Here is a 15,297-nt window from a genome sequence, read left to right as displayed (position 1 = left end):
CCTCAAATATAATGGATAATGGATCCAAATAAAATGATTGTACAGTTCTCAGTCTTGATCTATCACTTAAGAATAGGTCTCCTGACGAATATGGGACAAACCTACCTCACCTAAAACAATATTAAGAGCCTTTCAATTGAAAGATATTCGTTATTAGGTTCCACGCACATTCATACTGACTCAAATAATTTAAAATCTAGGCATGATTAATGTTGACAAAATATAGGGATTTGTTGTTTACCATATTATCCAAAAGAGATAGCCACCCTATTTACGCTCACGCTCTGAACAATTGTTTTCTTCTGATGTTAAGTCCACCAAAATATTAAACGTTTATAAATTGATCTCTGCCCTTAATAATATAAGACCTGAAGAAACTACTTATCCCTCAACCATACACCACACGGGTGGACATGGATTCCTGTTTCACACTGCATGCACTCACTGAAACGCTGTGCTGTGCTTTATAGCTTACACCCTGTTGGCCAGCATCAGGAAAGGAGACAGGGAGGCAGTGAAGTGAGAGGTACTCAGCAGGATTACTGGAAAGGTATGTAACTGTTAGTGTATCCTTTAAAGGAAGTTTATCTTTGTGATCGTTTTCAGTTAATGTACAATTTACCTTATTATACAGGCAACAGGTGAATCTGAAGAACTCTCTTCCCCTGCACCCATGAAGCGAGTATTATAGTGCGTTTTAGTAAGCTACAATGCCCTAAGCTTGGGTTCACTTGAATGTTTCCATAATAATGGCCATTATTGACAACAACAGTATAGATTGGAGTGATAAACTTGTTTGGAGGGGTGGATATAGGCTACTTACAAGACATTTCAATATGAATAGTTACATTTTTTTATGGTCCCATATGGAGTAGCAAATGATGCTTTTTTCAACTGTGCGATTTCTTTCAGTCCAATTCGTATGTTAATACAGACAGTGATAAGGAATGTAGTGTATACAATGTACGTGTCTACCTTTTTGTCATGACAAATGCCTCAGACCATTTTTGGAAATCTATCTTAGGGCAAAAACATGATAACTTCCTAAAATAAATCACATGGGTCCAGATGTAGGTAAATTCAAATGTGTGAATCTTTAATAGCGAATTTTACTGATTCGCTATTAAGGACTCGCAAAATTGAATGTAGGTAGGAATCGCTAAAATATTAGCTGTTCCTTAACATTCCTTAATAACGAATCGCTAATTGAGATTCGTTAATAAGGAATACTTCCCTATTCATTCCAATGGGCTAGGAGGCCCATAGGAATGAATGGGAAGATACTCACTATTTTCGATTCGGTATTAAAGAAACGCAAATAGCGGAAGCTATTTCAAGGGTGCCAGGGCGTCAAAAGGACACCCTGTTGAACCCCTGAAATGTGCATGCGTGCATTTGTGGCGCACATACATGCCCTAAGGGCATGGATGTGTGCCACATGGCCCTTTAAAAAAAGCAAAAAAGTGCTTTTTTAAAGGAAATCGCTAATTACCACCAATTTGAAGTTGGTGGTAATTAGTATTTCCTTAAGGCTGAAGTGCACTTTTTTGTGCTACTTACATTGCATTTAAGGAATTGCAATTTCCAATTCCTTAAATGCAAGAGCGAAATAAGGAATCGCAATTTTGAGATTCCTTTTTTTGCCAGTAGGTTTAAACTCACCTACATTGCTCTAAGCCAAATACCGGTCGGTAATGCAGAAATTCTGCTAAATTCTGCGTTACCGCTCGGTATTTGGCCACCTACATCTGGCACATAGTGCCCTAGTAGCCCACCTTAGGTCTCCTATTTTTTTAATTTTGTGAAAGGGAAATGACTAATGGTAAAATAACTACACCTTCTGCCACTACACAATTTTAATCCGCCCCTGCTGTGTGGATCACGTCTGCAAACTTACAATTGCTCCAAAATAGAATACAGAGCGTGCCTGGGACAACTTGTTTCTGATGGATACATCTGCCAGTGGATTCCTCACCTTGTGAATATCCCCTTGCGTCAGTAACATTCGGAAATTCTTTTTGTAGCTTCGCGCCGACGTGAACGACGTCACAGAGGCACGGCATCGCGCGGGACTCCGCTGACGTCACCGACTCCATAATAGGCCCATGCCGTCGTGATGGCATCAGTTCCCTTTTTTCCGCATCGTCGACGCTAACGGTTTTCGAGGGATCCTCTGTAGCTGTTTAGTAACTTTGTTACTGTTTGTTCTTTTCGGTGTCTTCTTGCTTCTTTGTCTCCTGTCGAAATGTTCACTAAGAATACCGGATTCGAGCCGTGTGGAGAAAGGTGCAAGATGATGTGGATTACAGATCCGCATGAGTGCTGCGTTTGGTGTTTGAGTTCGGACCATGACGTAGAAGAATGTTCTTCTTGTAGAAAGATGAATCCCAAGGCACTTCGTGAGAGGGAGGCAAAGCTCCTTGTTGCCAAGTTGAAGAACAAGAAGAGTTTGAGGTCACGGACTCGACGGTCGAGGTCTCGTTCGAAGTCGCACTCAAGGTCGTCTTCGGCGCATGCTTCAAGGTCATCAAAGAAGAAGCACAAGAAGAGAAGTCATGAGTCTCGTCATCACTCTGGGAAGGACTCGAGCTCGAGACTGAAGTCGCCGGTGAAGTTGCTTCGCAAGGATGTGGTGACTCCGACTCCAGAGGTTCAAGACTCCGAGGGTGAGGCTTCGCCTGCGGATTTGCCCGTTCATTCACCGAAGCCGTTGTCGAATCCTTCTCCGGCTCCATCTTATTCACCTGTCCAGGAGGGTGAGGGAGAAGAAGAAGAAGAAGGAGAAGAGGAGGCTCCGTTGCCTGCAGGTTCGTCGACCCCGGTGCACCAGCCTGAGGTAGAGGTCGAAGTCAAGAAGACTCCGCTCCCTCGAGAGCAACCTGTGAGCTCTTATCCAGCTTTTCCGACTCCAGGTCAGGACCCTACTCAGTTCCTGAATGCTATGTATGGAGTGTATTCCCGAGCTATGTACCCTTCTGGTGCACCGGTTGCTCCCACAGGTCCATTGGCATACAATCTAGGTATTCCCCAGACTTACGCTCCTGCGCCTTTCATGCCATTCATGCCGGCTCCGATGCCGCCTTGGCATTTCTCGGCACCGCCAAAGCCTTCGACGCCAAGACCATCGACGCCGATACCCTCGACGCTGATGCAGAATCCGATCCGACCACGTGTTCAGCGGTCTGGCCCTCCGGCTTCGAGTTTGACGCCGGCTCCGACTCTGGCTCCGGCGGAGTCGATTCCGGATCCGTCGACATCATTCTTGAAGGAGTGGTCGAGGCGTGAGGCCCAGAGGCTTCTGGAAGAGCAGAGGTTCCGTGATGCAGACATAGAAGAGGGTGAGCTGCAGGATTCGGAGGATCTTTTCGAAGATCTAAGAGAGACTAGTGGCCTTGAGCTATCTCCTGATTGGGAATTGGCCTCTGTTTCTGGTGCCCCTTATTAGGATGTGACACCTTATCACGTAGTTATAAGGAAGGCTGCAGATTTGTTGAATATAACACTACCTACTGCAGAGTATAAGTCCAATATACTAACAGAGGTCCTTCATGCACCTTCCTCTGTTATCAAGCCTATGCTCCATTTCAATGATGCTTTGGCGGAGCCTATATCTGAGGTTTGGAAAAGTCCGCTTACAGCCCCTGATGTTTCGAGGGCTGCTGCGAGAAGGTACAGGGTGGCGCCTGGTGACCCGGACTTTTTATCCACACACCCCTTACCAGGGAGCTTGGTTGTGCAGGCTGCCTGCTCGAAAAAATCTGCGGGCGCTTTTCCACAGGTTCCTGGGATAAGGAATCGAAGAAGCAGGACCAGGCTGCGAAAAAAGTCTATTCGTCGGCAAGTATGGCGTTCAAATCAACAAATGCTACGTGTCTAATGGGACGCTATATCCATGCATTGATGGATTCAGTCAAGCAGCTGGTTCCGAAGCTTCCTGAGGAGGATAGGAAGGATTTTCAAGAGGTGATTGCTGACACTCAGGCTGCTGCTAGGCAGGTCATTCAGAGTGGGCTGGACACTGCTGACTCGGTGGCAAGAGTGATGGGATCTTCAGTGGCCACCAGGTGAGCTGCATGGCTGAAGTCCTCCGAATTCTCTGCGGATGTTCAGGCTGCCATGATGGATTTGCCCTTTGATGGGTCCGGTTTATTTGGGAAAAAGGCTGACGCCGCTTTAGAGAGGCTTAAGGACAGCAGAGCGACGGCAAGATCTTTGGGCTTACAGTCCAGGGGTATTGTGGGAAAAAGATTCAGAGGCTTTGGCAGGTCTTCCTTTCGGACCTACAAACAATCGCAACAGCAGCCGCAGCAGCAGCAAAATTCACTGTACAAGTCATACAGGGGCAGGCAAAGAGATCGTCCTAGAGGTCGTCAAGCTACCTCCTCCTCTTCCTCTCCCTCTACCCCCCCCTCCCAACACAGCAAAGCAGCCCTAGATCCGCCATTCCGGATCATGCGGGTCCAGTGGGGGGCCGGCTTACCTATTTTCTACGGGATTGGGAACCGGTCACTTCGGACCTATGGGTTCTCAATCTTGTGGAGAATGAGTATGCTCTTCCCTTTCAGGAATTCCCTCCCCAACTAACCTCCTTGCCAAGGTTTTTGCTTAGAGGAGCATCTGCTTCTCCTGCAGGAGGAAGTCCTGGCGTTGCTAAGAAAAGGTGCAATAGAGGTGGTTCCGGAGCAAGAAAGGGGTCGGGGATGCTACTCCCGGTATTTCCTGATTCCCAAGAAGGATGGCAGACTTCGTCCAATCCTGGGTCTCAGGGTCTTGAACCTTTACCTGAAGCAGGAAAAGTTCAAGATGCTCACCCTTGCACAGATTCTTCAGGCGCTGATGGAAGAAAGCTGGATGGTGTCGATCGACTTGCAGGATGAGTATTTTCATATCCCGATCCTGAAGTCGCACCGGAAGTATCTCCGTTTTACGGTGGGGTCGCAACACTACCAGTTTTTGGTCCTTCCGTTTGGTCTTACTACTGCACCTCAAGTCTTCACCTCAGGTGATGGCTGTGGTGGCTGCACATCTCAGAAGGCCAGGGATTCCAGTATTCCCTTATCTGGACGATTGGCTAATCAAGGAGGAATCTCCAGAGAAAGTGCACCATCATTTGCAAGTCACAACTCAGTTGTTGTACAGGTTGGGTTTTTCAATAAATGTTCCCAAATCTCACCTGGTGCCCTCACAGCGCAACCTGTTCATTGGTGCGGTACTGGATACAACTGTATGTCGGGTATTCCCTCCTCCACAGCGGATTCGCGACATACAGGAGATGATTCCTTTATTTCACAATGGAGCGGTCGTTCCAGTCCTGAAGGCCCTCCATCTGCTCGATCTGATTGCTTCCTGCATTCTGCTGGTCAACCAGGCACGCTGGCACATGAGGGCACTCCAGTGGTGCCGCCGCAGGCAGTGGTTTCAACACAACGGAGATCTCAGGGAGTCTATCAGGATCTGCAGAGAAACTGCGGCGGATCTGTCATGGTGGAGCGTGGAGGGCAATCTGTCTCAAGGAAAGCCTTTCCAACTGCCTCCATTGGTGGCCACGGTAATAACGGATGCATCCACTCTAGGGTGGGGTGCTCATCTGGGGGATCTGGAGATCAAGGGTCTTTGGTCTCCAGAGGAAAGGTTGCTTCATATCAACCTTCTGGAATTGAGGGTGATTCGTCTGGCGCTCAAGGCCTTCCTCCCTTCCCTTCGCGGTCGGTCGGTTCAGGTCCTGACGGACAACACGACCGCGATGTGGTATGTCAACAAGCAGGAAGGAGTGGGGTTGCAGTGTCTCTGCAGAGAGGCTCTGTGTCTCTGGTCCTGGGTTCAGGACCATCAGATTTGTCTGATGGCAAATCATCTGGCCGGAGTTCTGAACGTGCGTGCGGACAGTCTCAGTTTGCAATTTTCAGCCGATCACGAGTGGAGGCTCCATCCGGAGGTGGTTCGTCACGTCTTTTGGACGTGGGGAACTCCTCAGGTGGACCTGTTCACCACTCACGAGAACGCGCACTGCCCGTCATGCTGCAGTCTCCAGTTTCCGATGCAGGGAGCACCGGGAGACACGTTTCAGTTGAGTTGGGGCTCACAACTCCTTTACGCGTTTCCTCCCATGCCCTTGATTCCTCGGGTTCTGAGGAAGATTCGCCAAGACCGGGCCCAAGTCATATTGATCGCCCCGGATTGGCCAAGAAGGGTGTGATATACAGATCTTCTCCACCTCTCCTCGTGCCCGCCGCCCCGTCTCCCTCTCAGCGCAGACCTCCTCTCTCAGATGGAGGGGCAGGTTCTACACACCCACCTCCAGACCTTACACCTTCATGCCTGGAGATTGAATGGGGCAACCTGAAGTCATTTTCTCTCCCGCACGATTTGGTGGATGTTACTCTATCGGCCAGGCGTGACTCCACCAAGTCCATTTACTCTTATAGATGCTCTAAATTTTTTGCTTGGAGTGGGGAGAAATCCATCGATCCTTTGAGGGCTCGTTTATCTGATATACTTCAGTTTGCGCTTTCCTTGGCTCAGCAAGGGTTTGCGGTTGCTACTATCAAATTTTATTAAATTGTTTCTTTTTCTTCCTTTTAGGATTTTGTGTTTTAGCTGTGTTGTGTTACTTTTATGAGCCACGGGTGGAAAAGCGTCGGGACACTCCTTTCGAGTAGCCGTACGCTATACAAAAACAACGTAACATAACATAACATAACATAACATAAGGGTTATTTATCGGCATTATCGGCATTTCTCTGTTTTCCGGATCAGCCGTCTTTATTTAAATCTCCTATTGTTTTGAGGTTTCTAAAAGGCCTTTTGAATAAATTCCCTCCTACTCCCTTTATTGTTCCTCAATGGGATTTGAATCTTGTCCTCACTTTTTTAATGGGTTCGCCTTTTGAACCATTGCACAAGTCTCCCTTGAGGCTGTTGTCTTTTAAAACGGTCTTTCTTGTTGCAATTACCTCCGCAAGGAGGGTAAGTGAACTTCAAGCTCTTAGTTCTAAGCCCCCATTCTTGTCCATTCATGCTGTACTCAGGACCAGGGCTGCTTTTCTGCCGAAGGTGGTAACTCCTTTCCATCTAGGGCAGTCCATTACCCTCCCTACCTTCTAGAGACTCCACCGCTTGGACCCGAAGAGGGCGGTGAGCTTCTGCCTCGATAGGACTAAAGACTATCGTGTGGATGACCAGCTCTTTGTTGGTTTTGCTGGCTGCAAGAAGGGGAAGGCGGTGCACAAGCGCACGCTATCGAGATGGATTATCCTGTGCATTAAGATCTGCTACACCCTGGCGGGTAAGGAACCTCCAGAGGGTATAAGAGCTCACTCTACTAGGGCAAAGTCATCTACATCTGCTTTGTCCAGGGGTGTACCTGTAGAGGACATTTGTAGAGCGGCGACTTGGGCCTCCCTCTACACTTTCGCGAAACATTACTGCTTAGATTCCGAGGTGAGGAGGGAGGGCCACTTTGCGCGCTCTGTCCTCCAAAATGTTCTGGTATAGTAGAGTGGGGACTGCTATGGGACTCTATTCACAAGGTGAGGAATCCACTGGCAGATGTATCCATCAGAAGAAGAAGTTACTTACCTTCGGTAACGCTTTTTCTGGTGGATACAGTATCTGCCTGTGGATTCCTCACTGACCCACCCGCCTCCCCGTTGTTCACTATTCTATACCTGAGTTACTGTAATGTTGATATTTTTATTGTCGAAGGAAAAGTTTTATTTCAATTGCTTTTTTGCATTGGTTTCCCACTATGTGTGTTATCTTGACATTTGTGTACTGTGTATACTGTGTATATATCTACTGTTGTCCGTCCGTCCGTGTGCCTCGAAGGCACGGAAAAAGGGCGGAACTGATGTCATCACGCCGGCGTGGGCCTATTATGGAGTCGGTGACATCAGCGGAGTCGCGCGCGATGCCGTGCCTCTGTGACGTCGTCCACGTCGGTGCGAAGCTACAAAAAGAATTACCGAATGTTACTGATGCAAGGGGATACTCACAAGGTGAGGAATCCACAGGCAGATACTGTATCCACCATAAAAAGCGTTACCAAAGGTAAGTAACTTGTTCTTTTGGCTAGCAATAAACTATAGGATGAAGCTTGCCACATTATTGTTGATGAGAGTCCAGTGTACCAAAGAAAATAAGAAATCTTCCCTTAAATGAGAAAGGGCTTTCTGGATATCATATGTCACACAATAAAGCCAAATTTAATTAAATCTTAGTATAGAATATTTTGAAAATAATGCCCTTGGTATTGTAAAATGTATTCAGTGGGCACATTTCATACCTAATCTGGATGACTTGTTGTTCAACTCCTCTGTTGCTGTGATAGTTTAGAATCAGGCCCACTTATGATAAGTTGTTCTTCAACAGTAGTAAACCTGGTTTTTGCTTGCTATTAAACACCCAACATGTTACTAGAGATGTGGAGCATTATTATTTTTAATCAACTTGGATTCAAGAGTGGTGGTATCTTAACCATAAATGAGGCTTCATCAAGGGTTGCAGGCTTAATCACACAATGATTCTAAGACTCCGATCAACATGATTAAAGCAGCAGAGCAGCCCGTCTGCCCTAACACTGCATACACGATTGAACATATTCCAAATCACAAACAGTTTGCTAGGCAGACTTGCATCTGATAGCTGATATTTGATTAACTGCCTTATCATATCTAAGCACAATAGATGTTCACTGAATAATCTCCAGATATTGTTGAGCCTGTTTGTTATGGGTTGGAGAGATACCCATGTTTCTGTGAATTATCTACAAAGTGCATCATCTTCAAGCCAGTCCTTTAGTTGGGTTTCTATTCTATTGTTTTACACATTGTAGTTCTTTTCATGTGGCTCTGATATATTTATGCTTTTACCTCTACTGAAAGTATTCAAAGTGGACAGTGTCTTTGAGTCTGTTTTTTGTGCCATGGTTTATCCATGGTTACATGTAGGAAGACTTCACAATTATTCTGTTGCCTCACAGATTCAGCATCCACAATATGGACTTGAATTGTAGTAACATTTCTTCCCCCAGAGAAGCTATCCCTGGCCATTTTAATGCCCCTTTTTCGGTGTACATTATATTAACTCCATTCACTCCATCTGCCCACTCCTTACCTGCTTCCTTGCTGCACATCTCCATCTCCCACCCTCTGCACCCTCCCAGCACTGCCAACCAGCCCTGCCCTCCAGCCCCTCTTCCCCCTACCCCCTCTTCCCCCTACCCCCTCTACCCCCTCTACCCCCTCTTCCCCCTCTTCCCCCTCTTCCCCATGACCTGTAGGCATGCCAAAGGCAAGCCTGTCTGTGCCTGGCCTTGCCTAGACCTTGCCCTATGCAAAAAAGCTGGATCCTCCACCGACTCACCACTACTCCTTCGCACCGCTTTGCACTCCTCGATGCTCTCAAACTCAGCCACTGCTCGCTCACTTGCACCTCCTGCCGTTTTACCTGCACCACTACACCCACTACCTACAATCTGCAGAAACCACCCAGACAACACCCATCACCCCACCTGTGAATCAACACCCAATTCCACCCCACACCTCAAAATGATGCATGCTCCTCAACACGCGCTCACTCAGCAAACACACCACAGAGCTTTAGGACCTTCTGGACAGCACCTCCCAAACCTACTTATACTCAATACAACATGGCTGACCACAGCATCAACAGCAGACGTTGCCACAGCAATCCCTGCAGGCTACAAGATTGTCATCAGGACTTCTATAACAGACCTGGAGGAGGAATTGCAATCATTTTCCATGATGCCGTCAGCTGCAGCACCAACTCAGAAACCAGAATTTACAACATGGATCACTTCATTTTCAAAATACAAGTCATAACCAACTTCACATTTAGCGGAACTATGATCCCCCCCTGGATACGAGTCGACTGCACCAGCAACATCTCAGTCTTTCCCGCTCAAATAATCTTCTACTCCAGGGCCTACATCCACTAAGAAGACCTCAACTTTCACCTAGAAGACTTGACCGACCCAAACTCAACCGAACTCTTTGAAAGCCTTAGAAACCTCAGACTCACCATAAATGTATCAGCCAACACCAGCGTGCCCGGACACATCCTGGAACCCCATATTCACCTCATTCAACAGTATACTATCAACACACCTATTACCCCTACCTGGACCACCCATGCCCATGCCATTGTCATATTTTCAATCAACACTCCCTCTATTGCAAACAAAAAAAACTACGACTAGCCCTGAACAGCGGCACTGGAATAAACTAAAAGTGGACAGGGTCTCTGCCCTCTACTAAAAACAAGCAGAGCCAGAGGCCACTGATCAGACAACAGCAATAACTTTAAGTGGATCACTGCATGTGCTAATACCCAGGCCCCCCCCAGAAAAAAGCCAAACATCAAGCATGTGAATGCAAGCCAGTTGGTACACGGGAAAGCTCAGAGCATCCAAACAGTAACAGGAATGGATATTAAGAGCAATCCAGGAAGAATTGTCTTAATAAACTTTCAAATATACCTGGAGATGCTACCACCATCAAACAGCCAGAACCCCTCTAACTTGCATTAAGTCTTCCAGCATCAGACAAAAGTGACACCCTGACAACATGTAAGCCTGTCACCACAGGGAAAACCATGGCAATCATGAAGGTCATCCACTCTTGGGCCCTGTTGGACCCTTGCCCCCATCATGGCTTTAACACATTTCTGAACGTATACAGCCCTCAACTAGGTCCTGAAAAAGCCCTCCTGAAGAAGCCTTCAGCAGGCTCATCTAAACTTGTGATCTTCCTCTTTCCCTACCCAGCCAATGTCCTACAGAAAGCTATCAATTGACACCTTGCAGACTGCCTCACCAACCACCAGTTCCTCAACACCATGCAAATCAGGCCTAAGATCTAACCACAGCACAGAGACAGCCCTCATCGCAGAAACCAAAGACATCTGGATGATCTCAACAGAAGGACTGCATCTTTCATCTAACTCAACCTCTCTGCAACCTTCAACACAGTCTCCCATCCCATCATAATAAGACAACTTCACAAGGCTGGCAACCAAGGACCCGCCCGCCTATAGTTATGCATTTTTCTCACCTGATGAACACAAACATATCAACATACCTCCTGACTCCTCAGAAGCCCGGAAGCTCATTTGAGGAGTCTCACAAAGTTCTTCTCTTTTACCAACCCATTTCAACACCTATATTAAGTCGCTGGCAGGTGTTATCCACACACACAACAAAGGTATACCTACGCTGATGATACACAATTGATGTTGTCCCCCTCGGAAAAAATACCAAACATCAGGAACAACTTCAACTCATTTTTTTTGTTTGAATATGTTTATTGCATTTTCCTTTTTTTTTTCTTTTTCTCCATATCACAACCATACACATGTAGAAATTGAATAATTATGCCGTAGTACAATAGACAATGCCGTGGCCACCGTGGGTGCCCATAGACATAAATAAAGACATTCTTGAAGAGCAGCTGTAAAGCAAGCAAGGCAACATGGTATGTCAACATCATAAGCTACTGGCATAATATAAAAAGAAAGAAAAGAAGGAAAAAATGATTTGCATGGATGGTGGAAAAAAAAACAAATGTCGGTCTTCAATATCTCATCAGAAAATTGTGCAGTTCGAAGCATAAACTATGCCCTGGCAGTATCACAAAATGGGCAGCGTATATTGGCAATACAATACGTATTCAAAATTTTTAGGACCAAAAAACTAACAAATAGCATGAACAATCTGAAAAGGTGTAGAACTTAGAGACTGGACGATAAGCAATGGCAAGAGTGTGTGTGCGTTAGACGCTCTCGGGTGCGGCGGGTGGGGACAGGCATGTACCATGTGATGTCAACAATGAGGGTCTACTTACAAGACCCACCAAATACGCAGCAGGGGGGGGAGGAGAGGAGGCCCAGGGGACGCAGAAGGAGCGCAAGGGGGAGGCACCGGCACTTAACAATGCCGCTCTGTAGGCACACTTGATGGTAGGCTGTTAGGGTACTATTCCAGTCGAGAGCTATGGGATACATGCGGAGCCCCGCTGTCTCCTCCCTATGGAGCGCTGTGCTTTCCGCCCTTGCACAGTTGTCAAATGAATTACGCCATTGGATCGGTTGAGGGGGTATAGTATTCTTCCAACGCTTGGTGATGAGCCGCTTTACAGTGATCAGCCCTAGGTCCCAGAATCTCTCACGAACTTTTGTCTGTTTCGTTCTTCTGAACAACCCCAGCAGGCATGCCTCCCATGTAAGCGGCAGGCTGCCTCCCGTCGCTTTCGACAAAGTATCCAACACTCTAGCCCAGTATAGGTGTAGAGAGGGGCATGCCCAGAGTGCATGTAAGAGTGGTGCATCTACAAGTCCACATCTGGGGCACGCTGATGTTGTTAACCCGAAATATCTATTGATCTTGTCCGGGGATAGATAGGCACGGTGCACAATGTAGTATTGTATAACTTTAAATCGGGCATTGCGTGGTATGTGCAACGTCCCGGCTAGTATCCGTGCCCATTCCTTGTCGGTCCAATCCCGGCCTCTGTCAGCAGACCATCTGTCTCGCAGCCGCTGTGACGAGAACTGTGTGTGCGCATGTAGTGCCTGGGCAAGCCAATGTATCACGTGAGAGCCGTTCCCCATCACGTGTAGATATTGAATTAGGAGATGTGTCTGAGGCTCCTCCGTTAGTGCAACCCAGGCTCGCGTCAGCGTGTGGAGAAGCGTCGCATGCGTCAAAAATTGTCCAGCCGGCAGTCCCGTGCTATCCGCTAGCGCTGCAAAAGGTAGCAGGGCGCCATCCTCAAACAAGTCTCCCAGGCTCTCTAAGTCAACTGCTGTCCAGTTGCTCAACGAGTGTTCCGTTAGTGCCCCCCCCTCCCAAGGTGTTCCCAGGAGTGGCAAATTAGGGGCGTATGGCTTGGTAGCTCCTGTGAGTTTCAGACTCCTCGCGTAGCATTTCCTCGCTACAGCGAGGTGTAATTGATCGGGGCAGCGAGCCTTAGATAGGGGTGAAATAACGCATGTATTTGCGAGGTAGTCAGTACCTCGTCGACCGTGGCCGTATCTCCTAAGTTTTTACCACTTAGCCAATAGGTGACCCATTGCAATTGCGCTGCTATGTAATAAAGTTCGTGGTTTGGGACTGACAACCCCCCGCATTCTGTTGCAGCATATAGAGTCTTCAGCGCAACTCTGGGACGCCCCTTGTTCCAGATCAGGCGCCTGGTTAGGGTTTTCAGCTCTCGGAAAATGCGAGTAGGGACGTATATCGGCAGGTTTGCGTAAAAGTACAACAATCGAGGGAGGGCGACCATTTTTGCCAATGCAATGCGACTGGGGACGTTCAGCGGAAGAGAATTCCAAAAGGTCACTTGGGCTGTGAGCGACGAGATTGCTTTCGTGAGATTACCATCCTGGAGGTCAGCAAAGTCACGATAGACTTGTATTCCCAGATATCTGAATGTGGTCGGATACCAAAGGAGTCGTTCACCTGTCACTGTAATGTCACATTCCGGTGTGTCGACAGCAAAAGAGTACACCCCTGATTTCGCCCAGTTGACACGAAGTCCCAACATGTCTCCAAAAGTAGCAAAAATGTCCGTGAGTACACGTGGGAAACGGGTCAGGTCTCTGACGTAGATCAGTAAATCATCAGCGTATAGTGACACTGAGTGTATCCCGTCAGCCAGGGTGATACCCCACTCCGCGCCAGATGCACGCAACTTCGCAGCCAATGGCTCCATCGTCAGTGCAAAAATCAGGGGAGAGAGGGGGCAGCCCTGTCTGGTACCCCTTCGAATACGGACCGGGTCAGAGAAAAGTCTGCCTGTGCGGACACGTGCGACAGGGTCGGAGTAAAGTAGTTCCACCATTCGTAGGTAAGCGTCGCCCAACTCAAATTTCCCTAGTACTTGCATGAGGTAGGGCCATTCCACTGAATCGAACGCTTTTTCTAGATCCAGTATCACGCAACCTGATCGCGGCCACCTGGACACTGCCAGGCTCTGCACACGGAACAGCTGCCTGATGTTATATGACGTGCTGCGGGTGGGTACAAACCCATTTTGGTCGGCGTGTACCACAGTGGGGACCAGAGGCGCTAGCCTCTGAGCCAATACAGCCGCTAGGATCTTGTAGTCCGTGTTAAGGAGAGCAAGCGATCTGTAGGAACCATGGTAAGCTCGTCCCTACCAGGCTTTAATAGGGATATCACATTTGCCTCATTAAGCATGGGTGGGAGGGTGGCATCCTCTATTGCCGCCCCATACATCTGTAGAAGTTCGGGGACAAGAATGGTAGAATAAGCCTTTTAAAACTCTGCGGGCAAACCATCTGGGCCGGGGTCTTACCGTTAGAGAGTGAGAAGATGACAGTTCGAAGTTCCTCCGCCGCGAGCGGCGCGCTCAGATCGTCACGTTGCGCATTGGTGGCTGTCGGTAGCAGTAGGTCCGATAAGTATCCGGAGATATCATCACTAGTCGTCCGCAATCGGGAGAGGTACAGTGCCGCATAATGACTCGTAAAAGCTTCATGTATGGTCCTCTGTGTATATACTACTGTGCCTTGGGTAGTGCGGACCAACATTACCGGTAGTGTCTGAGTGTCTCGCTTTATCAGCCAAGACAGGAGCTTGCCTGGCTTATCCCCAGCGTGGTGTGTGCGCGCTGAGTGTGCGGCATAATTCAAGCTCCTCAACCTATCCAGAAGGTGCGCGTGGTGCTCGCGGGCTGTCACCAACCGCGTGTCGTCGCCCTCCGCTGCCTCCCACTCCGCCTCTAGCATGGCAGTCTCCACTGCCGTCAAATCCTTGTCCACATGGTCCCTCATTCCAGCCTGTGTGCCCAGACAACAACCCCGTATAACCACTTTAAAAGCGTCCCACTCAACGTGCGGTGTGGACGCGGTATCAGTGTTATCATCAAAGTATTGAAGAATATGAGTTGAGAGTGTCTCCCGAAATGGGGCGTCCAGTAAGATATCCGGCTGGAGGCGCCATGTTGGGATCGGTGGATGTGGGCGTTCCCAGGTAATGTCAATGGTGTGTGGGTTGTGGTCCGAGTGAGTGCGACCCAGGTAGCAGGAGTTCATGACATGGGGTAGTAGGTCGCCAGTTAACATAAACCTATCAAGTCTGACATGGAGTGCGTGTGCGCCTGAATAGTACGAGTAAACCCTCGCATTAGGATTGCGACTACGCCAGACATCGTGGAGGTCCCACTGCGCCGCCCAGTCCACGAACAATCGCGATGCTCCGATTGTCGGAGCATTTGCCGGTGGGGGGAGTGAGCGGTCCAGCTGGACGTCCATCAC

The 15,297-nt window shown here is 48.2% G+C and overlaps 1 protein-coding gene across 5 annotated transcripts in view; it reads left to right on the top strand.

Moving 5' to 3' along the window:
- Window positions 1–15,297, top strand: part of CFAP54 (cilia and flagella associated protein 54) — a 2,603,731-nt gene that overhangs the window by 1,667,705 nt on the left and 920,729 nt on the right. The window lies entirely within an intron of this gene.

This window comes from Lissotriton helveticus, chromosome 1_1 (genome assembly GCF_964261635.1).
Source record: "Lissotriton helveticus chromosome 1_1, aLisHel1.1, whole genome shotgun sequence".
Taxonomy (NCBI): Eukaryota; Metazoa; Chordata; class Amphibia; order Caudata; family Salamandridae; genus Lissotriton; species Lissotriton helveticus.
This window is presented reverse-complemented; position numbering and strand designations above follow the sequence as displayed.